At 49.6% G+C, this 26,276-nt stretch overlaps 1 protein-coding gene across 11 annotated transcripts in view; it reads left to right on the top strand.

Annotated features, from left to right (window-relative positions):
* Nucleotides 1-26,276, top strand: part of HIVEP3 (HIVEP zinc finger 3) — a 432,406-nt gene that overhangs the window by 300,291 nt on the left and 105,839 nt on the right. For 2 of the 11 annotated variants that reach the window (XM_036232692.1, XM_036232708.1), the window contains exon 1: nucleotides 11,217-11,353. The exons of 8 other annotated variants lie outside the window; for them this stretch is intronic. The gene's annotated coding sequence lies outside the window, so the exon portion shown is untranslated. Of the gene's footprint in view, nucleotides 1-6,632; nucleotides 8,120-11,216; nucleotides 11,354-26,276 lie in introns of those variants that run through there. One more of the 11 variants, XM_036232712.1, reaches the window with a different exon arrangement.

The following is a 26,276-nucleotide window of genomic DNA, read 5'->3' as shown; positions in this document are numbered from 1 at the left end:
TTTGGCTCCAACTGTCCTGTGGTTACGGCAGCAGGCCCGCTGTTCTGGGAAGTCTCTTTCTCAGGCTGGGTCCCTAGGGAGGGAGCGGAGCCCCATTTGGTGGAAGAAGTCAGGGGCTGGGGATGGCGTGTGGTGGGAGGGGAGGGCCAACCTGGAAGAAGCTGGGTGAATGCTATGTTGTGTTTTTCAAATAGCTCCATGTTCACAAAGCTAAAAATGTGGTCTGGCCTTACATATTTTATATGTGTGTATGTTCCCGGTACATTTCCTTCTAATTTTTAAAACCATACGTAATGTCAGGGACATTTAATCCATATGGTTCTGATTCCTTAACACTTAAATCATCCAAATGTTGTTCTGGAGGATCTACTTGCAAATCTCTTTACATAAGCTTTTAACTCCTTCTTTCTCAAGGACATCAAGGTAGGGTCTCTGGGTGAGGCCTCCTCCTCTTACAGTTCCCCACTCCCCATTCCCCACCCAAACTGGCCAGAGGTCTTGACAACCTGTCTTGACCACCTGTGTTCAGGCCCTGCCTCATCGCTGGGGGGATCCTGGCGGGAGAGGAAGAAGGACAGAGTGTCTGGCGTCCATACCCTAGCTTCACCACATCCTGGCTGTGTAACCACCTTCCATTTCACCTCATCAAACCCCTTTGTCCTTGCCTGCAAAAAGGAATAAATAATAAATATTTTAAAAGGTTGTTAGAGGAATTAAACAAGGAAAGTAGGAAGCCTGTCGCCCAGAGATCGGGGTTTGCCTTCCCTAATCAGAGCCTTCCTGTGTGCCTCAGGGAGTATCCACGCTGCAGGGTCATTCTTGAGGACTCTCTAAACCTCAGCACCAGGTGAAGAGACTGAGTCCGGAGAAGCAAAAGGGGATCCTGGGAATTGGGGATTGAGGCTGCAAGGATGGAGCAGTCGCCACAGTGGCCAAGAGGGTGCAGGTGAATGCAAGTCTGGGAGGAGAGTGGCACCCCTAACTCACCCTGCATTTGGTGCCTGCCCCATGTGTATGGGGGAGGTTGGAGAGGGCCCTATAGGACCAGACGGACCGCGGGGGAAGGGAGCACAGAAGGTCACTCTCCCAGATTTGAGGGGCCTGGGTTTCACACCTGGAAGCCACCCACATTCATCTGTCAGTGCATGACTCCAAAGGCCCCTTCACAGGTTTCCCCGCCTACAGGCCCAAGCCCAACTTCTTAGCCTGCGGTTAGGGACCAGTGACCCCAACGCACACATGGAATCCCTACTGTCTCCTTTCTCCCTCCCTTCAGGCCATCCCCAAATCCTTAATGCTCTTTTAAGCTTTAGTTTCTTCATCTATTTCCCCCCGCCATGGTAGCCTTTTCTTGTCTTTTCCATTCATAATCACCTACCCACTCTTCAAAATCTAACTCAAAAGTCACCTCCTCTGATAAGCCTTTTTTGGGAAGATTCGCAGACAATGAGCCCTACTTTGTGTTTTCCTAGTCTTGGTTTTACTGAGCCATACTTATCTGGGATGAACTACACAGGACACGTGTGGAGACCTGCAGGTGTGGGAATAGCTAAGAGTCATCTCTATCCAGGAAGTCCTCCTGTTCTGGTTGAGACAGATCCACATTTGACCTGTCAACTTTCTGGAAAGGCAGAACGGATATTGAAGATAGCACCCATGGACATCTTTGTTGAGTTGGAGACAGGAGATCAACAAGGAGGACACAGATGTCCTGGTATGGCACAGCTCCTAGGGGGCCTCCCCATGGCAGGGGCCCATTGGCCAGCTCTGATATGGACATCACCAGCGTCTGTACCCATAGAGCAGGATTTGTTTCCCTGGCAATTTCAGACAGAGCGAATCCCAGACAGAGCTGAGTCTCTGGGATGGAAGAGCAGATGCTCTATCTAAAATTAGGCTGGTGACTGTAACTTCATCTAGGCTGCAGGAACTGATCTGCTTCTTACATCTGTCATTCTGTAGTGGAGGCAAAGTGGAGCCCTTGCCTCCCTGTAGAGGCTGAGTGGAGATATAGTACCAGCCGGGGATCCAGAACTCTACAGTCTACCTGTACTACTTTCCTCCCTCCTACCTGGTCAACTCCTCACAAATCACCCCCCACCACCACCACCCAGCCCTCAGGAGTGGGGTCTATCTGACATTGGTTTTGAAGTCTTCCCCTGGAGAGTTAAATAACCTGTCCAGCACCATCCCCACCAGTGAGAGTCCAAGCAGGTCTGGGGCCCAACTCCAAATTTAGGCAGCAAAAAGACAAGACATAGAAACAATAATGGCAGGAACTGTAGCTGTAGCTAAGGAGGATGGTAGTCAAGGCAAACCTCTTCTTGCCTCTTCTTTGTCTACTGTTCCCTCCTGCATTCAGGCACCCTCCGACTCTCTTATCGCTTGCCCAGGTGGAATCCTGCGCTCTAGAAAAAAGTGGTATCCATTAGAGGTCCGCTATGGCCTTCATTTATTTCTCACAATGGCCTACAAGGCCTCAAGTAATAGGCCTGACACACTCTCACCTCAGGGCCTTTGCACTAGCTGTTCTTTGACAACAAAGGTCTTCCCCCAATATTTATATGACTCATTTCTTCGCCTGCTTTAAGTCATTGTTAAAATGCCACCTTATCAATGAGGCTGACTCTAACTACCCTATTTAAAGTTGTGACCCGCCTCCCATTTGTTTGTTTGGTTTTTTTTTTTTTTTTTTTGGTCATCTGTCTCTTTTCTCTAGAATGTAATTTCACAAGCTCAGGGATTTTTGTCCATTTTGTTCACTGATGTACTTACTCTAAGTCCCCAGAATAGGGCCTAGACGGTGGCTGGTGTTCACTGGCCATTTGTTAGATAATGTGTCTATTCAGACAAGGTATAGAAGCACCTGGACCCAGAGCAGCATCCTTCCTTGGCCTTTCCAGAGGAGGGTCCCTGATGTCAGGACCACCTATAGGTCTTTGGGCCTCCATTTGCTCATCTGATAACTGGGGATGATGGTCCCTGTCATGCTTCTCACAAAGCCTTGGAGCTGACATAAGGGTATAAGTGTGATAGTGCCCAAAACTATAAAGGCCTATCCAAAAAAGTGTCAGATATTTATTTGTTCCATCAGCATCACTGAGTACCTACTGGGTGCTAGGCCCTATACTGAGTATAAAAGAAGTAACGGCTGATGCCCATCTGCAAAGAGGCTCTCCCAAGTGAGCGAGGATGACTCTAGATGTGAGGAGGTGGGAAATGTCCACTCATTTTGTAGAATCTTTGGACACGAGACTCCAGATAGGAATGTGGGACCCTCCTTAAATCTGCTGAATTCATACCTTAGCCGTCTGCATTAGTCAGGGTTCTCCAGAGAATAGAACCAATAAGAGATGATAGATAGATAGATAGATAGATAGATAGATAGATAGATAGATAGATAGATAGATAGATAATAGATAGATGATAGATAGATAGATAGATAGATAGATAGATAGATAGATAGATAGACAGATAATGATAAATAGACAGATGATAGATGATAGATAGATAGATAGATAGATAGATAGATAGATAGATAGATAGATAGATAGATTACGCATGCACGTGCAAGAGAGAAAGGGAAAGAGAGAGACTGAGAGACTTGTAAGGAATTGGCTCACATGATTGTGGAGGCTGAGAAGTCCCAAGATTTGCAGTTGGCAAGCTGCAGACCCAGGAGACCCGAAGGTGTAGTTCCGCTCTGAGTCCAAAAGCCTTAGAATTAGGAGAGCTGATGGTGTAAGTTCCAGGCTAAAAGCCAGCAGGCTTGAGACTCGGAAAGAGCTGATGTTTCAATCTGAGTCCAAAGTCTGGAAGAAAACCATTGTCAGTGAGGCTGGGGAGTTCCCACTTGCTCTGCCTTTTTGTTTGATTCAGGTCTTCAATGCATTGGATGGGGCCCACCCACATTAAGCAGGACAATCTGCTTTACTCAGTCTACCAATTTAAATGTTAATCTCGTCCTGACAGACAAACCCAGAATAACGTTTGGCTAAATACCTGGGTACCCCATGGTCCTGTCAGTCTGATACATAAAAGTGCCCATCACGCCCTCCTCCCGCCCTCAAACTACTATTGGTCCTTTACCTCTGCGCCCAGACCCAGCCACCAAATCCATATGCCTGCATTTCCCTTCTCAGGTGCCTGGCTCTTCCAGCCTGCCACCCTTGGGGACATTGCCCCTCCTCCCAAGCCCTTCTGACTCAGCCATTTCTAAGTGGTACCTATTAGGTGTCCCAGGACACATGCTAGGATTTGTATTTAGTCAGAGTTAGGGTGGAGTTGAGGGGTGGGTGCAGGACTTCAGCAGGAAGGCCCAGGGGAGAAAGCCCTCAGAGGGCTGTTTTCCAGGCGGAATGAGGACGGCTGGCTGTGTTAAGTGCCTGGTGTTCCTGACAGATCAATGGAGGCTTCCTCTGCACTCCCAGGCAGAGCGACAGGGGCTGCCGTAGTCCCCAGCCATGGGAAGCATGGGAAACAGCTTTCTAAGTGCTCTGTTTGTTGAGCACCTACTAAGTGCCAGGCATAAACCATCAGAGCTTCCTCGACCTACTGGGGGCATCAGACACAAATACTTTACTATCATGTGATAAATGCTTTGATGTCATATACAAAGCAATTTACAGGAACATTGAGAAGGGGGCTTTTAATTCCACTGCGCATGGGAGCAGTCCGGAAAAAATAAGAAAAACAAGACATTTGAAGAAGACTCCACCAGATGAGCTCACTAAATAGTCAAGGAGAGTTAATAGGGGAGCTGAGGGAAGGGTGCATGGGGGTGGGGTGGGGATAGGAGGAGAAGGAGGGGCATTCCAGGTAGAGAAAGCAGTATGAGCAAAGGCATGCAGTATGAAAACTCATATTGCATTTAGGGAACTAGTGAGTGATCCTGCCCAGGTCAGGTCCTCCTTGCAAAAGGACTCCAAGGCCAAAGAATTAAAGATTGGTGAACTCACTCTCTTCCCTGAGAGACCAGGAAGGGTACATGGGAGTGAACCTGAGCAGGAGTGGAGCGCCAGAGCAGGACCATTTTTTCTAGATTTTTTTGTTGTTCGTAGATGGAGGCTCTAAAAGGTAGCCTTCGAACCAGGCCCCATCCCTATTCATTTTCATCTCTTTCCCATATCTTCTGCATCATTCATTACTTTTAGTTACTGTTATCATAGTTATTTTCCAAGTGTAGAACTCCTCTCTGGAACCAGACTGTCAGATGTACAGGCCCAGTGTGCCTCATTGGTCTTGCCTTGGGACTCCTTCCTGACTGTCCCCAGCCCATCCCAGCCCCTTGCCTGGACAGGCCAAATGGGTGGTAGCAATTACTGTTGGATAAAAGTCACACAAAGGAAGAAGGTTTTAAGGCCATCCTAGGATTTCCCTCTCCCTCTTACTGCTCCCGAAACTCTCTTTCTTGTCATATCTGTTACCGTTTCTCCTGTCTTAATGTTTATAAGGTATGATTAAATTCTCATTCCCTCCACTTCTTTCACTTAATGAGCTATTGTCAAAGACTAAGTCTCATGCATCGGAGTCTCCCCCAAGAGCTTGAGTGGAGGTGGAGGCCTTCCTTTGTTGAACATCTACTACATGCCAGCTTCTGTTCTTAATATTGTCTCCTTTAATTTCATCAACTCTCATTTAATCTTTACAATCTTTCCCTGAGATGTGTTATCCTCCCCATTTGAAGCAGCTACTAAGTGTCAGAGCCAGGACCTGCACCCAGACTGTCTTCATCTAAGCTTTAGAAGTAGATTCTGTCTGCTGTACCTCCCACTGGCAAACATAAAGCCATGTGCAGAGTAAATATTTGTTGTTATTGATGATCTTGCAAGCCGGTGCCTTGGCTTGGGGAAAACCTGTTCTCACAGCTGCCAGGGGAGTGTGTGGCTTGACTAATCTTCTGATTTCCTGGAACAAAAGGCACCGCCCTCCCCACCTGGGGCCCACTGGGCTCTGCGGGAGTCCCCAGAAACAGTGGTGAAAAGCCAGAATGAGGCAGACACAGGGCTCAGGCTGATCAGAGGCTTAGTCTGAAGTATAGGAAAAGAGGATGCTTTTGTCATTTAGGGAAAACTAGTCAGTGGGCTTGAGGCCGACTGGCCTCTTGTAGTTGTCTCCTGGATCCTCTCACCAGAGGGGTAGAAGTCTGTCTGTAGCATGCTCTCAATACCTGGGATACTCCCAGCACTGAGTAAGACATGGTTATGCATGGAGCTGCAGAATCTAAAGGGGCAACGAATACACACATAAAATGTCTACACATAGTGGGACACAAGCTGGAGCAGCCTGTACCAAATGCTGGAGGTTCACAGATTGGAAGCAGCCAGTGCCACCTGTGGGACCAGGGAGGCCTTCATAAGGAAAATGGCCCCTGAGTTGACCTGGAAGGATGAATGGGAGCCAGCCAAGCAGATATGAGTGAAGGGAATATACAGGCAGGTTCAGAAATAGTGAGCAATTATGTATGGTGGGAGAATAGAGTGAGTAAGGGTGGTGCAGAGGGAGGGATACAGGTAAACTGAGGCTCAGTTTTAAAAGGCACTAATAGGGTAGATTAGCTGGGCAGCGACCCACTTGCATTTGTTTGAGAGAGTTCCACCTGTGTGGATTGGAGGGAGAGGTAGGCAGAAGGGTCAGGGAGAAGGCTGTTATAACTGGGAGGTGATGGTGGGGAAGGGATCCTGGCTTCGGGCTTGGGATGGTGGGTGCTCCTATCAATACAGACAAACGGGATGGGAGGAGCAGGATTCTGGGTCATGATATGGGAACAAAGTAGTAATCGCTACCACTTATTGAGCACCCACCAAGTGCTAGGTCCTCTATCAAGGGCTCTATGGCAGTATCTTAACAAATCTGCATAGCAATCCTTTGTGATGAGGAAGTCAAGATCAGCGATATCATGTGACACGCCCAAGTTCACACAGTGAGTGTGGAGCTATGATCCGAACCCAGGTTCATGTGGCTCCAAGGCTCACGCTGTTCACAACAGCATCGGATAGAAGTGAGTTAAGGATGAAATGAAAGCCTGACAGTCAGAAAGCTGGAAAAATAGCCCTTGGACTGGGGAAACAGGTTGGGGCTGAGTCCTCCCAGACCCCTGGATGTGAGTTCCATAAACTCTAAGAGCCCCAGGTCTGTCCCAGGAGAGAAATGGCCACCTGTGTGAAAACTGAAGACTGAAGTTGCATGTGTGCAACAGATCTATCGAAAGGGCACTCACCATACACACACACACACACACACACACACACACACACACACACACACTGCACACACACAAGTAGTGAAATAACACAAAGCATCTGAGTCCAGGAAATTCCAGCCATGGGAGACAGGGTGTGGAGAGGGAATGGCTGGTAAGTAAGTACACGATCTAAACATAAATAACCTGGAGGGCCTACAAGACGGGTTGCTCAACCCCCTTTTGAAAGCTCTCCCAAGAATGCTATAGCAGTCCCCAGTGTCTTAGGAACGACAGTGTGTTCCAAAACTGGATCTATAATTTGGTTGTTAGGAGCTAGAAACAAAAGTTCACAGAGAAACAGCCTCCTAGATGACAGATCAGATGCCAACCCTGCCCTCTGTTCTAATCTTTCTTAGCTTATGAAGTCTCTACAGTGGGATGTTGGCTTTACCACAGAACCAAGCCGTGTGTGTGTGTGTGTGTGTGTGTGTGTGTGTGTGTGTGTGTGTGTAGTATATCCATGGACACAAGCATTTAACAATTAGCCTAGAACACCTGGACCACAATCTTTCTGAATTGCAGCCCCCGAAGTAAAATAATCTTATGTCCCCACTTGTGTGTACATCCCCTGCTCCATCCAGGCCTGGCAAACAGAAGCGTAGCATTCGGCAAGTTGCACTAGGACAATCTATTTACCTGCCAGTCTCCATCTTCGGATGGAGCTCCCAGAACACAGGTTTGTGTGTTGCATGTTCCCAGAACAGGGAAGGGGCCTGATTCATGTTTGAGGAATGAAGGAATGTGGGAAGGCCCCCAGGGCCAAGCTCTGGGAATTTCTCAAGACCTAGCCCAGTTATATCCCTCGGATTGGCTGATAGGAAGGAACTGGCACCTGGCACCACCTGCCTTCTAACCTGGGGCCTGTCCAGCTACTAGGTGAGAAAGCTGCCCCGGGCCCCGGGGTAGGGGTGGTAGCTCATATAGCAGAATCAGACTCAGGCTGTTAGCCTTGAAGCAGGGCTGCCTGCTCCTATTCTGTGTCTTCGAGCTCTAAGGCTGATGATGTCTTGAGACCTGGCATTCAGTGAGACTTGACACCAGAATTAGGTTGGAGGCTGAGTCTCAAGGTAGGGACAAGTAGCTTTGGTTGTGGGAGAAGATGGGTAAAGGCTTTCAGGCTAACGCTCTTGGCCAAGAGGATGGCTGCAGATAGATGAGGCCTGTGTGGCTTGAAGGGTCGAGGGCAGGATCTTTGGAGGATTTGGGGGAATCCAGAGTGACTGTGTCTGGCACAATGAAGGTGCTCAACAAATTTCACTTCCTTTCATCCCTTCCCCTCCACCTTGTTATGGCCTGTTCGGGACTGTGTGTTTGGGGGTTGGGATGGGGATGGACCAGGCTGCCTGGAAGGGGCTGTACAGGACTTTGCCAAGAGAAAGGAGGGGGAGAAAATCCAAAGCCACAGAAAGTTGGAACAAAGGAGCAGTCCAAGGGACAAGCCTCAGCAAGGCAGCCATCCAGGGATGACACCTTGGCCCAGCGTCCTGAGCATCCAATCCTAGAATGGAGAATGCCACCCTCTACCCTAGCCCCTAGCCAGGCCTTCAGGAGCTTCAGCCACAGCTCTGAGATGGACCGTTCTGCCACTGCTATGGTTAGTCTTTCAATTTGCCCCCCACCCAGGATCATTCACTTATTTAACAAAAATTTATAAACTTATCAATCCTGGCAGGAGAGAACCAAGATGGAAAGTTCCTTTCCACTCCCAGTCTAAGAGAGGGGAGGTCTCTCCCAGCTCACTACGATTTGGGGTGATGGGTGCATCTCTAGAGTCAGGAACCATTGATCTGCTTGTGACAGCACAGGTAGGTGACTAAGTCCATTGGAAAGTTTCATGGCCATCCCTTAAAGCCTGGGGAGCAAACTCATCCTGGGGCAGGAGTAAGGCTGTCATCTGAGCCTTTGTGCAAATGACAAAAAGTCACCCCTTTTGGCATATGAATTATAACGAGACACCCACTTTCTCCCGTCTGGAGCTGCTCCCAGCCAGGCACAGTAAGCAGGGAAGTGGGGGCAGGGACGGAGTGGAGTGAGGGACAAGAACCTGTCCCAGGGGGCCCTAATCAAGGGAAAAATCTATATCAAGAGCAGGCTTGATTTGGGGTGTTAAAGATAGCAAAGAAGTAGAGAAGACAATTCAGACAGAGAGAAAGTCTGTGCAGAGGCCCCATGGAGTGAAAGCTGGTGCAAGGTTGTGTTGGGGTGAGAGAGCTGGACAGAGGGCACAGACGGCTGAGCTGTGGGAGCTGCAGCTGGTCAGTGGGGCCTTGCATGCCAGATCAGGGAGTGCAATCCTTTTCTTTGGGGCTTTGTCCGAAAGGGATGACCTGATTAGAGCTGGCATTGGGCTCTGAGAGCTGATGGAGGATGAGAGAGATTGGGGTGATTGTGGTGAACAGAACAACTGGAGGCTTGGCAACTGGCCAGCAGGTGTGCAACTATACACATGAGTGTATAGCTCTTTACCCAGCTGCAATCACGCCTTCCTTCACTCCCTGAAAGCCCTAAAGCTACAGCTTTCTCCTCCAGCAGCTAGAAGTATGATGCCACTTTGGAAGTCAGGATTCCCTTCATTAAAGCTGGTGGTCTGGGAAGAATGCGATTGCTCTGACCTGGCTTTACAGGAAGGGTGGGGCTGTGTTGGAAGCTGTTATATGGAGAAGGCACAGAAGTCCCCAGGGCCACTAGTCCTGTTCCCATAGGCCCAGATGGCCTCTGGTCAGAAGGAACCCACTCCCAAGACAGGAAGGACCTTAAATTTGAGGCCATCTTTGGAGCCAGAGGAAGCTTGGGGCCTCCAAGTAACCTTCTTGGAAGCCCTGGTTACCTTAGTTGTAAGTCACCCTTAGGTCTTTGAATTTTCATGACCAGGAGAGGGAGCGCCTCCTTCAATTGACACCCTGGGCACTTAGTTTGCCTTAGTCTAGTCCTGACTTTGGCCCTGGGTCCTATAACCTCCTAAGGCCGTTTCAGGCCAGCAGAGGCCAGGCCTAGAGTCAGCCAAAGCCAAGGGCAGCCCTGGTTGTGCAGAGAGTTGACTCTGGGCAAATCACCTGACATGTCTGAGCCTCCGGTTAGGAATCTGGTGAGGTCTGGAGGCCTTGGCCATTCTGCCTTCCTCAGGAGGCAGGCGGGTGGGGACCAGAGTGGGTGGGCTGACTCAAGTGTGCTGGAGACTGGCCAAAGCACGTGTGACTCAGGTCCCAAGACTTGGGATCCAGCAGCTTCTGGTAAAGTCGGGCCTTTGGGAAGCCCCGAGTTGCCCCCCACCCCCACCCCCAGGCCTGAGCCCAGGGAAGACCCGACCAGGCCAGCCCCGCCCGGTGCTCATTAAGGAGAATTCCCGCCTTGGGAGTCGTGGGCTTCCCGGATCGGGGCTGGCACCGGGGGAGCAAAGCAAGGAGCAAGCACTTTGGGGACGACCATGGACGCCCGCCGGGCCCGGGTGCAGCTGAGGCAGGGCGCCGAGCAGCAGGGCTCCGGCGCGACGACCGGGGCTTCCCTGACGGCCCTCCCGGGAGGGCCCGGGAGGAAATGACAGCGCGGGAGCCGGGGCGGGCGCGGAGGGAGGGGCGGCGCCCGGAATGACACGGCCTGTCACCGAGGAGGCCTCCGCGCAGACCCTCCCCGCGGCCGCAGGGAACCGGGGATTCCCCAGACACAGACCCTCCGCCGGCTGCCGCCTGTCCGCCGCGCCCCGGCCCACCGTGACCCCGGCGCGTGGCGACCCCAGAGCGGCCGACGCCGAGGCCAAGCGGGTAGAGAGGCGCCCCAGGCGGGCGGGTGCCGGGGTCCCCGGGCTCGGCGACAGGAAACTCTGGGGAGTAAATGGAAAGAAGTGGGTGGTCCGGCCTCTGCGACTTCCCCTGACATCACTGCCCAAATAAGGAGCTTCCAAGCGGCCGCCCGCCAGCCCGCCCCGCGCCCACCCCGCGCCGCGTGGGCCGCCAGCGAGCGCCCGGGGCACCGCCGGGCGGAGCCGAGCCGGGCGGAGCCGAGCGAGCGAGCGGGCGCTGCCGAGGCGCGCGGAGGCCGGGCGCGCAGCCCAGCGCAGCCCAGTCGAGCGCGGCGCAGCCCAGCCCGGAGCCGTGGATCCGCAGCTGCCCGCAGGTAAGCAGTGAGCGCCCGCGCGCCGCGCCCCCGCCGCGGCCTGACAGCCCGGGAGCCCGGCACCGCCAAGCCGGGGAGAAGCCCCCGCCCAGACGGCAGCGGATGGACTGGCAGGAGCGAGGCGGGAGGCAGAGGGCTGGGCGCGGGTGCAGGAGCGCGTCGGTGACACCTTCCAGGACCTCCGGGACTCCTCCGGAGCCTGGGGTTGCCTGGTGCACGAGCTCTCCACCTGCGCGTTTCCCGACACTACTTGTGGTGTCACCGCCCTGGGGTGACATGAGCGTTCCCGCGTTCACAGTTCTCTCACACACTTGCACCTGGCACAGCCACACTCGCCGTTGGCGGGCACAGCCTCCTGTGCCCGCAACAGACCCCCACTCACCACGCCTCTCAGGCCTCGAACTCTCAGACACGGCGGGACATGGCGCACCGGTGGGGAATGCTGAATGGGTTTGGCAGCTCTGGCCATGCTTCCCCCGGGAAGTGGTGGCAGATTCAGACTGCCAGAACCACCAACCTTGGGTTCCTCGGGCTTATTGGCAGAGAGTTAAACTAGCATTGCTCTGGCTGTTCCCCCTCCGCCCTTGCAGAATGGCACCTGGCGCTTGGGGTACAGCGGGTGGGGGGGGGGGGTGCTGTACCTGGCATGGTTGGGAGGGTGTGGCAACTGGCAGGGAGCTACTCCCAGCCTCACAGCCCGGGTGTTTCCAGAGCAGCTGCTACTCCACGGGCTTTTCTCCCAGCACCCTCCCCTTCTCTTAACCAATACAGGGTGCCTGAGCTCCAGAGAGGAGTGGTGGTGGGTGCAGAACAGGTGCAGGTCGTGTCCGCTTCAGCATCTTTCAGGGGGCTCTGCACAGTGACTACAGTGGCTTACATCTATAAAACATGTATTTATTGATGGTTTGATCAGGGACATAGGGGAAACTGAGTCCATCACTTAGTGGCTCTGGGCAGATTCCTTAATCTCTTTCAGGCTACATCTTACTTATCATCTGAAAATTGGGGGTGAGGGTCTTTAGAGGAACGTCATCAATGGGAATTGAGATCATATAAATGAAACCGTTTTGTAAATATAAAGCACTGTGCACATGTGAGTTACTGTGGTTCAGATGATTCTGGGATGGTATTTGCCATGGGTCTGCACTGTGACTTAGGGAGACTGAACACCATTTCTGTTCAGTCATCTGCAAGAAGGGGGCTGTTAATGTGTCCTGTGAGTCTGCTCGTGGATTTCCCAAAGTGTGTTCCGTGGAACATTAGTTCTGAAAGCTATGCCACAAGTCAAGGTTTCCCTGTTCTAGTAAGTCCGGCAAATTCTGCAGGCTTGCCATCACACTTCTGGCCAATCACAATCGGTACTGGCAGATTAAAGGCTCTGAGAAGTGCTGCAATAAAAGACCCTGTTTAACTTTGTCAAACCCAGCATTTCCCTAGTTGAGCCTACATCCCTTTTCAAGTTACACATGTTTGCTCTTCCAGGAAACAGCGCTTCAGGGGGCTACCAAAAGAGGTGATGTGGTATTGTAGAGTTGCAACCAACTCTACAAGAGTTAACCTATAGTTGCCTTCTTTAATGAAGAGCAAGTAGAAGCCCAGAGCAGTTGAGTGGCTCATCTGAGATCACACAGCTAAACAAACAGTGGTCCAAGGCCACCCAGTAGTTAGTGGTAAAACAAGGACCAGAATCCAGAGTCCTTATCCAGTGATATCACTACATTCAGTAACATCCAGAAGTTGGGAATTCTCTCCTTGGAACAGTCGTGCTGCTTTATGTGGACACTTTGCAGAATCAATTTGACGAACATAAGAATTTAAATGATTTATTTTTTAAATGAGTTAAATAATGATACGTTACCTGCTAGGTGCCATTTGTTTGGGGTATTTGAGCATGTCAAGTTCAACCAGATGTGAAATCTGTGGTGAAAAGTACTAATGCCAGGGTCATCAGACACATACATATACACATGTGTACTTCTGCACACTACCACATTCATTTCTACATACAAATCTCTCTCTTCCTACACTCTCACAGTGCTCACACACTCAGTCATGTACACTCATTTGGACCCATGCACCTACATATGCACACACACACTCACCTGCTTCTATACACACATACATCCTATTGTGCACTAGGCTATAGCCAGAAAGCACTTGTGGCAGTGGGCATGTCTCCTTGTCCCCAGGTCCCCAGAGCTGGTGGGGGTGCTTGGCACCAGCTCTCCAAGATGAGTATTGAGCATGTGGGAAGCCCTTAAAGGGCCAGTCTGATGTTTCCATTTCCTCGGTATTTCCTCATTCCTCTTATTTTCTGCCACACTTATCCCTCTACCTTTTTTTTTTTTTTTCCGGTCGGCTATTCTTTGATCACACATGATGTGACTACTATGGTGTTTGTTTTCATCAACCATCAAAGCTCTATCAGAGCAAGGACTTTGTCTCATTTGTTGGATTGAAATCCCCAGTGCCTAGCAGAACGTCTGGCACAGAGGAGAGGTTCAATAAGCATTTATTGAATGAGTGAATGAGTGAGTGACTGCTAGCTGCTAGGATAGCTGTGGCTCAGGCCAGCATCCAGGGGGATTCACTGAACATGTTTGTAGAGTGTCTGCTGGGTCCTAGGCACCTTTCTGGGGATTATAGCAATGAAAACTACTTAATCCTCTGTTCATGGAGCTTGCATTCCAGTGGGAAGAGAGAGCATGAATAGTCATGGACAAGATAATGCTAAATAGTGACACACATTCTGAAGAAACTCACACAAGGCAGTGTGAACATTAGGGAGGATGGGGGAAACGGAAAACGGGGCCCAGGGAGACTTCCCTGAGGAGCTGACATGTATCCTGAGATCCAAATAATGAAAGTGACAGCCATGCAAAGATTTGGGAAGAGTATTTCCGTTGCAAGAACAGCAGGTATGAAGGCCCTGAGGTATGAAGGAGCTGGGCTGAGGGCCCGTGGGGGAGGCCACACTTGCAGCTCATTACTGATTCCTTTACCAGTGCCCTTTGGAGGGAGCCATTTCTTGTGCCTGATTTAAGACCAATTATCTTTGTGGTTCAATCACGAAAGCCAAACTCAGAGCATCCTGGGTTTTGTGGGGCGGGGCTGCCTCTGTTATCTCAGTAGGCTGCCCTCCCCATCTTGTCTACTCCCAACCGCTATAAATGAGGAAAGGGGTGGACTCCTAAGGCGCCTCCCAGTTTTACCATATAGAATTTGATGCTCTTTGCAGGAGGTTCACAATTCAGGTGGTCCATCTGGAGGGGTCGTGAATTAGTTGTGCTGCTTCCATTATTAATAACCATGATGTCATACATCTGTGTGGTTCCTGATCGGACGCAGAGCACTCTCTCCTATTATCCCGTTCACTCTGTGGACTCGTCTGCCAAGTGGGGGAGGGTGCAAGAAGAGGGGGATGGTGGAGGTGGAGAGAGCTCAGAAACTGCCGCACAGGGCTGCAGGCTCACTCAGGCCGCTGCAGCCCAAGTCCCTGCTTCCTTGGCTGCAAACCTACCTTGAGAAGCCCTGGAGTATGAAGTGAGAACCTGCATGTCGGGGGCCTGGCATCTCGCTGTAGGCACTTAGTAGCTGTTAGTTCCCATTTTATAGATGAGGAACTCAGAGCTAAGTGAGATCATGGCTTTCTTTGCTTTACTTTTGTATCTTCGGTCTTCCCAGCCCAGGGCTGTGGGTACATAGTAGGCTTCGAATAACTATTTTATTGAATGACTTGCCTTAAAATTTCACAAGCTAGTAAAGGGCGGAGCTAGGACTCAAACCCAGGACTTTGGGCTCCAAAGTCATTTTCATAAATAGCACACTGTTTGGAAATAATTGGCATGGTTAATAAAAATAGACCTTCATGCCTCATTTGTGGGTGATCATAATTATTTTTGCTTTGTTGAGAATCCTAGAATTATAAGGTCTCAGGTTCTGAGGAACGGTATTCTTGGGAAACCAATAAATGACTTTCTTAAGAAACATTTTAGAACCTTCTAGAAGAGGGTGCAGATGTGAGAAAATAACCTCCTGAGAACTGAGAATAGCGGTTCTTGACAAAGGGTGTCCTTTGCTGTCACCGGAGGACTTTTAACAGAAGAGTTCTAAGTTTCACCCAAACTGTCTTATTCATCCCCTCTGGGGATGGCATCTGGGCATGTGGACACACACCTGGTGCTAGAAGTTCAGGCTGGGGATGAGAAGCCCGGCCAGGTGGATGCCCAGGAAATCTGGCAGGCCCTCCATCTGCCTCTAGTTTTCATGCTTCCTTAGCTGTGGCTCTGACCTGTTTGTCCCAGGCCCACACAAGTCACATGGTAGGAGCACAAGCCGTGGTGCCCCACAGACCTGAGTTTGCATCTCCTGCTTTCTAGCATGTACCTTAGCCAAGTTCCTTTACTTCTCCTAAGCCTTATAGCTTCCTCTTCTGTAGTAGGGGAGTGCTTACGCTTATCTACAGGGTGGCTGTATGGATTACAGAGATTATCTATGTCAGATACCTTATGAGATACTGCGCCTGTCACATAGTAGGTGAACAGTAAACAATTGTTTCAATTGTTATTGTGAAAAAATGAATGATAATAAAAATAACTGCCGGATTTGTGAATTGGCTGCTACTAAATAAAAATGGACAAATTGGCTCCAAACACCAGACTTGAGAGGAGGGTACACTCCCTGTCATAATGGCACTCCTTGGGCCAAAAAATATCAGCTCTGCCTTCTCTTCATTGCATCACTCTAGCTCCACTTGTGTGCTCAGGGCTGAATGGGAACCGGAGCCAGCATCACTTTCCATGCCTCTGACCAATCCATGGCCTCAGAGAAAGGAATATGACTTGTGGAGGCCAGTGCCGAGTTCAGGCTTGTGCTCGCCCACATCAGCCTGGTCTCCTGTTCCTGAGGCCAATGTACAGGGCAAGTACAGGGGAAATATCTGGCTTGTGGGAGTCACAAGAGATTGCACTTCTAACCTACTCTGTCGTTCACTCTTTTATTCGTCAACAATGGGTTGAGTCTTTCGGTGAGCTCAGCTCTGGGTTAAGCACCAGGAGAGATCCTGTGTCCTCTTGAAGCTTAGAGCCTAATAGATCCAACCACTCACTTGCTATGTGACCACAGACAAGCTACATTTCCTCTGCAGATCTCAGTTTCCTCATCTCTAAAATTAGATTGTTCTGGCTACTTCACCAGAGAAATATTTTGTTGTTTTAAGGACTCCCCCTTCTGGGGTGCTGTCTAGGTTTTAGAATCTCTACTGGAGTGGTGGGGCAGAAAACAAAGTCTTCAGAACCAGCAGGAGCTCCATGCTGCTATTGGCTCTGCCACAGACTTGCTGTGTGATTTGCTGCATTTCTTAACTTCTCTGTTTCCTTTTCCTTATTTAGATAATGTGGTTATAACACCTCCATTGCCGGGTACTGTGAGTGCTGGATGAGATAATAGAGAGGACCCGGCTCTCAACAAATGTGACCCCCATTTCTTTTCTGTCTGGCTCATGGTTCTACTTTCCTATGCATTGCTACTTTGAGAGAGTCACCTCCATCCATCTCTGCTCAAGCTTATCACGTACCCAGAAGGGACAGGGATGGGCAGAAAAACAGAATGGAGCTCAAGGAAATAACCACACAGCCCTGGGTGAATAGCGGGTATGGAGAAGTGGTTCCAGCCCAAGAGGAGTCAGGGCCAAATTGTGGGGCTGGGAGACCTGAGTTCCGTCCTGGACCTGCCACTAGGTCACTGTGTGTTATTGCCATCCCTCCCTTTGCTGAATCAATGTCCTCACCAAGGCCAATCTGCAGGATCCCCTAGCTTTAGTCCTGTTCTGAGAAGCCTGTGGGCCTTTGACGTACAAGTACTGAGTGGGCACAGTAATGAAGTAGGCTGGCTGGGTGTGGAGATTTCATCAGCTTTTTCTAGCCTGGGCTCTGCTGGAATTGATGGTATGGTGTAGCCAGCAGACAAACTCTGACAAGGAAGAGACTGTGGGTTCTAACTGGCAGAACCAATCATGGGAGAGGGGGCAGGTGAAGGGACATTAACGGCATTAAATTAAATTAAAAGAAGTATATTACTCCCTTTTATTTTTCCTTCAGAAAGACCCAGATCCTCAAAGCCACCTGTTTTCCAAGTAGCTTCCCTCTTATTTGAATTCAACGGTATGTTTAGATATAATGAGTTTGTTTTTAGGTTATTAGGGTGGAGGCAAGAGGTTGCAAAGTAAAACTGAGCATCCAGTCATTCATTTCCCAGTATCCAGTGAGTACTTACCAGCATCAGGCACTGTTCTAGGCATAGGGATACAGCGGTGGCCTAAACAGACAACAGTCAGTTGTCTCCTGGAACTTGTAATCTAGCAGAGGGGAGCATCCCATGAGCAAAGGAGCATATAAGCGTGTAACATGTCAAATGAAGTGCATGCCATGGAGGAGAATAAAGCCGGGTAAGAAGTTAGAGAATGCCAAGGTTAGGGGTGGGGGGGAATTCAGGAGGCTTCTTCTATGTAGGATGGTTGGAGGGGTGATAAGGCGACATCTGAACAGAACCATGAAGGAGGTATCGAACTGAGACTAATTTAAGCAGAAATTTCCTTCTCTGTGGGGCACATGGGAGTCTGTGGAAAGATCTCATTTGAGACTAAAATGGTCAGCTCAGACAGGTAGCTCAGACTCTGGGCTGTGTGGCTTTAGATACAGGGCAGAATCTAATTCATGATTGTCATTACAGCAGCATTAATAATAATAATAATAATGAGCTCCATAGGGCTCTAAGTGAATTTGGCTTTAATGTCTGTTTACAAAGAGTGCCTCATGCGGCCCTCTGACAATTAGAAACTACCATGTTCATGTTGTAGATGTGGAATCTGAGAAGTTTATACAAGTGACAAGCCCAGGACTGTGTCCCAAGTAAAGGGCAGAGTGGACCCTAAAACCCAGACTCCGCTGCCCATCAGACACTGTGTTTCTCCCTACAGGACAGCTGGGCACTCAGCATACCACATCATATGAAATCAAGGACAATATTTATTTCTTGAAAGCAAAAATAAATCTGTAGGCCAAAGAGATGTGATGAGGAAATTCAGAATGGGATCTTGGATTGGAGCTTGGAACAGAAAATAGACATCAATGGAAAAATTAGTGAAATTCCACTGAAGTCTGTAGTTTAGTTAATGTAATGTACCAGTGTCAATTTCCTAGGTTTGACGAATATACCTTGGTTATGTAAGCTGTTAACATGAAAGGAATCTGGGTGAAGGGTATATGGGAACCCTCTTCTATCTTTGTAGCTTTTCTGTCAATATTAAATTATTCCAAAGTGAAAAGTTTATTTAAACTAAATGAGTAAATCCACATACACCCTAACTAGCTGGCTTCCTCAGGATTACTTAGGAAAGCCATAAGGGATCATTAAGTAATTGAATCCCTGATGCTATTAGTCACCCCAAACATGCTATCTAGAGTTGCCTGTGTAAGAAGGAACAAAATTATAAACCAATGACCGTCACTGAGCTTGAGGAGGAATGTTCTCTCGGAGGGATCTCCCTGGGAGATTGCTCCCAAGTGAGTTTCCAGTATACCAGATAACCTATATTTACATGTGATGAACGTTCACCAACTCATTTTCACTTGATGTTATAGCAGACAGATGGAAACCAAATTTTATCTGTCAGCTGTACCTTGTGACCATATGAATCGTAGCGACTCATGGCTGTGCAGCAGTGGCGTGAGGTGGTGAGAGCGGAATGAGAGAAATGGGAAGGCATTCACAGTAATCTGGTTTTCTTATGGTGTCTCCTGGAATGAAGGAAAGAGACCGAAATCAAGGGATTCTGAGGCTTGGTTCCTCCTTGTCATGATTCCCCATTCACAAAATAAGTGAGCTGGTTTAGGTGAGTCTCAGGGGACCCAATGGCTGACAACCACTGAGCCCAGAGCAAGTGATTGGCCCAGGCTCACCATGCAAGTGCCGAGAAACACAGCTCAGCCTTTCTGAGCGATCTGGTCTCCTAATGGTTTCCAGAAGGCTTGTGACACTTACTCTGTGTATCACCTTGGCTCGCGAACATTGGGTGTCACTCTGAAATATAGGAGAGGCAAAGATGCTCAGCTGGACAGGAAACCATCTTCACGGGTCTATTACAAAGCATTTTATATTTAAAAGAGTAGGATAGCCGCTCCAGGAAGGCCTCTTATTTTAAGCAGGCACTGATCTTGTGAAAGAAAGAAGTCCAGTATCTCCCACAGTTTGTTCCATAGAACACAAGTGCCACAGGATGAATGATGTGTTATAGGTAGAAAATAAAAGTGCTTCTGACAAGTAAATTGGAGGAAGTTTAAAGGCCCTTATAGTGCAGGACTTCTGGGTCTTTAGGTGAAAATACATTAGATGTAGATCTTGTGTGCAGCTTTTCAATTCTGATTGATTAGAGAATACACACACACACACACGCACGCACGACGCACATGTGGGTATGTATTTGAATGTATATAAAAGAAATAGCTGGGCTAGATACAGTTCCATAGAAAAACATTTTAAGAAACACTGAAGTTATCTGAGGTTAAGCCTGAAAAACACAAAAATGAATGCTAAATTGTGACTCTAAAATTTTTTTCTGCATGTTAGTTTCAGCATGTCAATTTCCCACATTTTCGGTATTTTGTTAACTGACTTCTTTTTCTCAGAAGTGGCAAATGACATGCAAATGATCCTTCCCCCTCCCTTATGTGTTGTGTTCATGAGAGGCAGAACTATCACCAAGCCCATGTGACAACTCAGTGGCAGGTCCCTAACCCAGAAACCCACATGTGACATTGGTGTTTGGGGAGCTAAAAAAGAACCTCATTAAAAAATGCCACTACAGGCCAAAATTCTGCCTTTGTCAAGTGTGGCTTTTGCATGAGGGATCTCCCAGTTCTTCCGTATACATAGGTGTGTTTGTCACCCTGAAAGGTGAGCCTCTTTACTGATCTACATGCCCGGTCAGTGGACATGCCCAGTTAGGTGAGAACACCCTTTGATTTGATGATGATTTCTAGCTAGGCTGACCTCCACTCCATTCCCTGATCCTGGCCTGTCCCTACTCCATGTTGCCCCTGGGGAGAGTCCTGTAAACTGCCTGCTTGCCCTTTGAAGCCCTTCCAGCCCGGACTCCACTTTGGCCTCCAGGTTCCCTGACTCTTACCCTGGCATAAATCCTGCCTCCACCAAATCCTGCTCTGCTCCTCACTCCTCCGGGCAAGCCCCCAAGCATGTTAACATCCCATATAAGATGCAGGGTCCATTTTGTGGTCACTGCTGTCAGAAACTGAACTTCAGTTTCCCTATCTGACATTTGAAAACAGCGTGCTCGTGAAGACCCCACAAGTGAAGGAAAGCATAAGTAACAGGAAGAGGGAAATATGTAGGGGGATTTTCTTTCTCCAGTCAGGAAGCTTCACAAATGTCTCATCTGAGGATGAAACGGTTGGCTCAGCTAGTCCCTCAGACTCTGGCCTGTCGTCTGACGAGAGTGACTTCACACAAGCTATTTGAGAACTTTGAGTCTCCCTTTCCTCAGCCATGAACATGGGCTGATGCTGCCACCTTCCTCTTAGGGTTTTGATTCAACACTGTGAATCTTGTGGGGAGCCTAGAACAGTGCCTGGTGCACAGAAAGCGACATGTTAGTTCTTATTATTTATTATTTGTGAGAATCCCATCAACTAACAACAACAACAACAACAAAGCCAAGTTTTACAAAAATAGGCAAAAGGTATAAACAGGTAGTTCATAGAAGTGAAAATGTTCCCTAAGCATATGACTAGCTAACGCTCTAGCTACTTAAAAACAAAGGATTATGAGTTAAAATGTTTATAGATGGCAAAAATGTAACAAGATAGAGGAGATCTAGTGCTGGCAAGGGTCGAGGGGACCTTTGAGCCTAAACTGGTATCAGTGAAAATTTTAAATGCACATACCTACTTTGGTCCAGCAATTCCCCAGCTACAGAAAAACACATGTACACAAAGCTAGACATGTACAAGGGTGTTCCCTCGCAGCACTGTTTGCAGTAGAGAGAAGTTAGAAATGACCTTAACGACCAGCAGTGACAGTGTTTAAAACATTTCAGTGCATTTCAACCGTGGAATACTTTATGGCCATTTAAAAAGAAAAAAGCGAACCTACAGATCCTGTCATGGGAGGACCTGTGTAATGTATTGTCAACCGGAAAAAGAAAAAAAAGTTTCATTCTGTGATATGTTTAATACAATTCCATTGTATGCAGAAAAAATAGAACAATTATGTATGTCTGTGCACATGTAGGTCTGTTTCTGTGCTCATGGAAACAGCATGGGAACACAGGAGCTGTTAGTGATAGCTTCATCTGGGGAGTAGAATTTGGGAGGATGAAGATGTGGGGGCTCATCCCCTTTTAACTTAAGTACTTCTGTATTGAAAGATACATTTTTGAACAAAGGAAACAAAAAAGGAAGCCCAAGAAAATGAAGAGCAAAGATTAATCTCTATAGTATAGGATTATTGAAAGATTAAATGAGATAATACTTGATAAACATCTAACGCAGTGCCTGATGCCTAGTAAATGCCTAAGAAATGCTTGCATCCTCTTCTTCCTCCCTCCCTAGACTATGTGCCACCCCATGCTCCCTTCCATGCCCATCCTAGTGTTCTCCACCCCCACTTCCCAACTACGATCTCAATGAACATGCAGTGGTGATTACAGCCCTGTCAACACACCAACTACCTGCCCAGTCCGGAGCACCCATCCTACCTCATCTCCCAGCAGTCCCCTGGTTCTTCTTGGTCCCCTTTTAAATGCCTGCCATTCTTCACTGGTTGTTGTTTCCCGAAGGAGCCTCTCTCCACCCCAGTGTGAGGCCAGCTTTGTCACCAGCACATTCCCGGGGTGAATCTTATAATTTGGGTCAGATCTGCTTGCTGATTTTTTTCTCTTCTGTTTCTGCTCATGGCCAGGCTTTCCCACTCCCAGGCATGTGGGCTTTCCTGGGTTCCCTTCCCCCTCTCACTTCCACCTGGCCCTGATGAATTCCATCATGTCTGCTTAAAATCATTTTACTTCCAACTTGCTAATTTAATTCTAGTCTTACAGAATTTTGGCAACCCTGCCAAATTGGGTGCCAGATGCAGATTTAATGAGCATATTTTCAGTTCTTTCTTTCCTGTCTGCATGAAGATGCTGGAGAGAACAGGGTCTGGAACTCATTTCTAGGGGGCTCCCTGAACGTCCCTCCCTGTGTTTGAACCTGAGTCACTGGGCTCGAGTCTCCAGCCAGGTCTCTCCCCGTCTGACCGGAAGGGCTCATGCTCTGCTCCTCGGGGAAGAGAGCTGTTATTGCATCATCGTCAACCCAATTCCCATCATTTGGATTTTACAGGAAATGTATTTGGAGAAAATTACTTATTTCCTCTGGCCCATGTCTTCCTGCAGCCATGTGCAGCTCAACAGATGTTCAAGAATTCGTCTATTTAACAAACACACTTTCTAGAGTGACTTCTCAAAGTGCGGCCCGTTGACTACCTGCCATAGAATTGGGGTGGGGGGCGGGAGAGGAGGCTTGGGAGAATGCAGATTCCTGGGCCCTGCCCCCCCCACCCCGCCCCCAGCTATAGAACAGACAATGGGATGGGGTGGAGCCTGGGATTCCACCACCCAGAGGATGCTCGTGCCTCCAGCATTTCCACATGTTACCTCATTTCAAACTCATATCAACGCCTCACGGAGACATTTTTATCTCTAAGAGTAAGACTCGAAGTCAAGTGGGTGGCTCAAGGCAAGGGGTGGCGAGATCAAAGCTGGGACTTTGCTGGCGGCTTTTGATTCTAAGTATAGGGCTCTTTCTGTCCCAGCGAGCGGCTCAGGGCTGAGCACTGTCGTCCGCGATCGCAATGCACTGCTCATGACTGGCACGCGACATGTCTGCTCTAGTGCGCCCACACAGGCCCCACTCTTCAGACAAGGAAACAGAGACGGGTGCTTTCCCTGCCAAGGCATCAAGTATGCAGCACCGTAAAAGCAGGAGCCAGGACCCACACCACAGCTGATTCTAAACTCTCTGACAGGCGGCGCGGAGGGAGAATCAAAGGAAGTTCCCTTGAGGAGCAGCAGGAACAAGCGGAGCTCTCTGGCATCAGCACCGGAGGCCTGGCCTTTGGGCACGCCACATCTGTTTCTGAGCCTTGGGCTGGTCATCAGTACAAGGGCTGCGTTGGCTACAGTCAAAGATGTCTAAACTTTTTAAATAGTGGCACCGCCCCCACTGTTCACTTCCGTTCAGCCCAAATAAAATCTTACGCTGTATCATAATATGTACAAAGAGACAGAAGTGGGGGTTCCTCGCATGGCTCAGGGCTTTCTAGCGTGGGTCATCTGCGTGCCTCCTCTCACCAGCCCCCACCCCCGACGTGATATCGTGACTACAGCCTCGACTTCGGAGTCTGGCACATCGGGGTTCATTCAGCTTGGGCTCTATCGGTTTCTGGCTATGTGACCTTGGGCAAGCTGTTTGCCTTCTCTGAGTCTCAGGTTCTTCTCTGTAAAATGGAGATGATAATAGTCAAGTTGAAGTGAGGCTTAAATGAACTAATGCATACAAAATACTTAGCACAGTGACTAGCATGTAGAAAGTATGTCGACTCTTATTCTCCTTAGACAGAATAGCATGTAAAACAGGAGAAATTATGGCAGAGATTTCCCCGGGTCCTAGAGACACCCACCGTGTCATATGGTGTGGATGGTAAGGTCCAGACGTTTGTCGGTCTATATATTTCAGAAAAACTGTCTAGCCTTTACAAGGAATGAGACCTTGTTCTAAGAGGAAACCTCCCTGGGGGGCGGGGAAAAGGGCCCTGGGAGGAGGCAGGTTTGGACTAAGCTTCCCAGGCGGGACTCCCCGGGAAGAAACGCGGAGCAGGCTGGGCAGGGAGCAGCTGGGCCTCTGGCCACATCTCTCTTTGGGCCCGGCTGCCTCAGGGCAGGGCCCAGTTACATCCTGGATACCCCTAGAAGAGGACAAAATGAGGTTATCAGGTGCTTCAGCCCCAAGGGCATAACCATTGGATCCCAGGGCGTGGTGGCAAGAGAAGGAAGGGTTGGGACACTGTAGGGACCTGCATCTCAGGGGCAGTGATACTGAGGACGAGAGGAGACGCCTAGCTTGCCACGGGTTGTATGGCGGCGAGGGTGCCCAGCCCAGTCCCACAGTCAGATTCCTGGGAGCAAATCCACACACCTATTTCCCCCTCTCGGAGCCAGGCTGCAGGAGGTGTGCACCCCAAGTCTTCAGCAAGCCCTTGGAGGGCCTCTAACCGAGGACCCGCTGGAGACTCCCATGCCCACAGTGCACGGCGGCGGGGAGAGTGAGTGTGCAAGAGCAAGTGGAGCACTGAGGAAGGGATGTTTTCCGTTTCAGTGGGGTTATTTCTGGCTCTGCTCCTGCAGTCACTGTGGAAACTGCACGTGCCCGCTTCAGTGTGGAAACATGACAAGTTTTCCAAGGATGATGTACACTAAGCAGGCAGCCAGGAAGCTGCTGCTTATAGGTTGTGAGTGTGCGTCTGCTTGCTTCTATCCCCACCCACCCCCACCACCCCTGTCTCCGTTCTCCCTCCGCCTGGGCTGCCTTTCTCCTGAAGCTAAATGTGGAAGAGATGTATTCCATGCAGCGTGGCAGGCAGAATAGCGGCCCCCGAAAGATGCCCACATCCTCATTCCTAGAACCTGTGACGACGTTACTTTACACAGCAAAGAGGAATTAAGGTAGTAGATGGAGTTATGGTTTCCCATCGGCTGACTTTAAAATAGGAGAGCAACCTGGACTATCCACTCGAAGCCACATTTAAAGGTGGAAAGGGATGCAGAAGACGCAGTGTCCGTGGTGCCTGTGAGGAGGGCTCCACCGCCTATCCTGGGTCTGACTGTGAAAGAAACAGACGTGAACCAAGACATGTGGGCAGCCTCTAGAGGCCAGAAGAGGCGAGGAAATAGATTCTCCCTTGAGAAGAAGGGGGACCAGACACCACCCCGACTGCAGCCCAAGCAAGACCCGGTTCAGACTTCTGACCCCTAGAACTCTAAGATGATAACAGTTTTAAAAAACGATGTTATTTTAAGCCGCTAAGTTGGATGGCGATGTGTTACGGCCTCTGCGGGCAGTACGCCAGGGAGGCAGAGACGTAGCAGGGAGAAGTCCAGAGAGGAGAGCTGCTGGCGTGCTCTTTAGTCTTCTGAGGTCAGATTGTTGCTGGTGCCCACTCTGGGCACAAGTCCCCCACTGACCAGCTCACTGTCCATGCGGGAAAGTGACCTTCCCCTCAGTGAGCATCCAGCTCTTTAGTGCCCTGAGCGGGGTCTCCAGGACAGATCCTGTCCCTGGAATGCCATCCCGTCTACCTCCATAAGCCCTCCAGTTCTTCAAGAACCCCCCCACCTCTGTCCCTAGGTAACTTCTCCTTCCTGTGCCATCTGTCGCTGTGGGGCCCTTCCATCTTCTGTGCGTTAACCACCAGCATGCTGCTAGCCCTCCCCTCGCTGCAGCCCCACGAGAAGAGGAAAGGGGCCGCGCGCCAGGGCGCTGCCACAGCCGAGGCGGAGAATGAGTGAATTGGAACTGGTCGTGCCCCAAACTTGTAGGAGCCACACTCCGCGCGGGGTGCCGAAAGGGCCTGGACTTGAACCCAGGGTTCAGCACTGGCTGTGGTGCCTGGTACCGCTGACCTTGGGCAGATCACTTCCCTCCTCCCTCAGGTACAGGCTGCGGGTGAAGAGATTGACATAAAAGCCGTTTGGCCAGACCACTGTCTGGGGTAAACGTCGCTGTAGTGTCTCTTGTCTGTCCCAGAGACGGAGCCAGGAGTAACACTCCTCTCCCAACTGTGGCGAACGTCACCACCCTGCCTGGGAGCC

The sequence above is a fragment of the Rousettus aegyptiacus genome, unplaced genomic scaffold (genome assembly GCF_014176215.1).
Source record: "Rousettus aegyptiacus isolate mRouAeg1 unplaced genomic scaffold, mRouAeg1.p scaffold_m13_p_1, whole genome shotgun sequence".
Lineage (NCBI taxonomy): Eukaryota > Metazoa > Chordata > Mammalia > Chiroptera > Pteropodidae > Rousettus > Rousettus aegyptiacus.
This window is presented reverse-complemented; position numbering and strand designations above follow the sequence as displayed.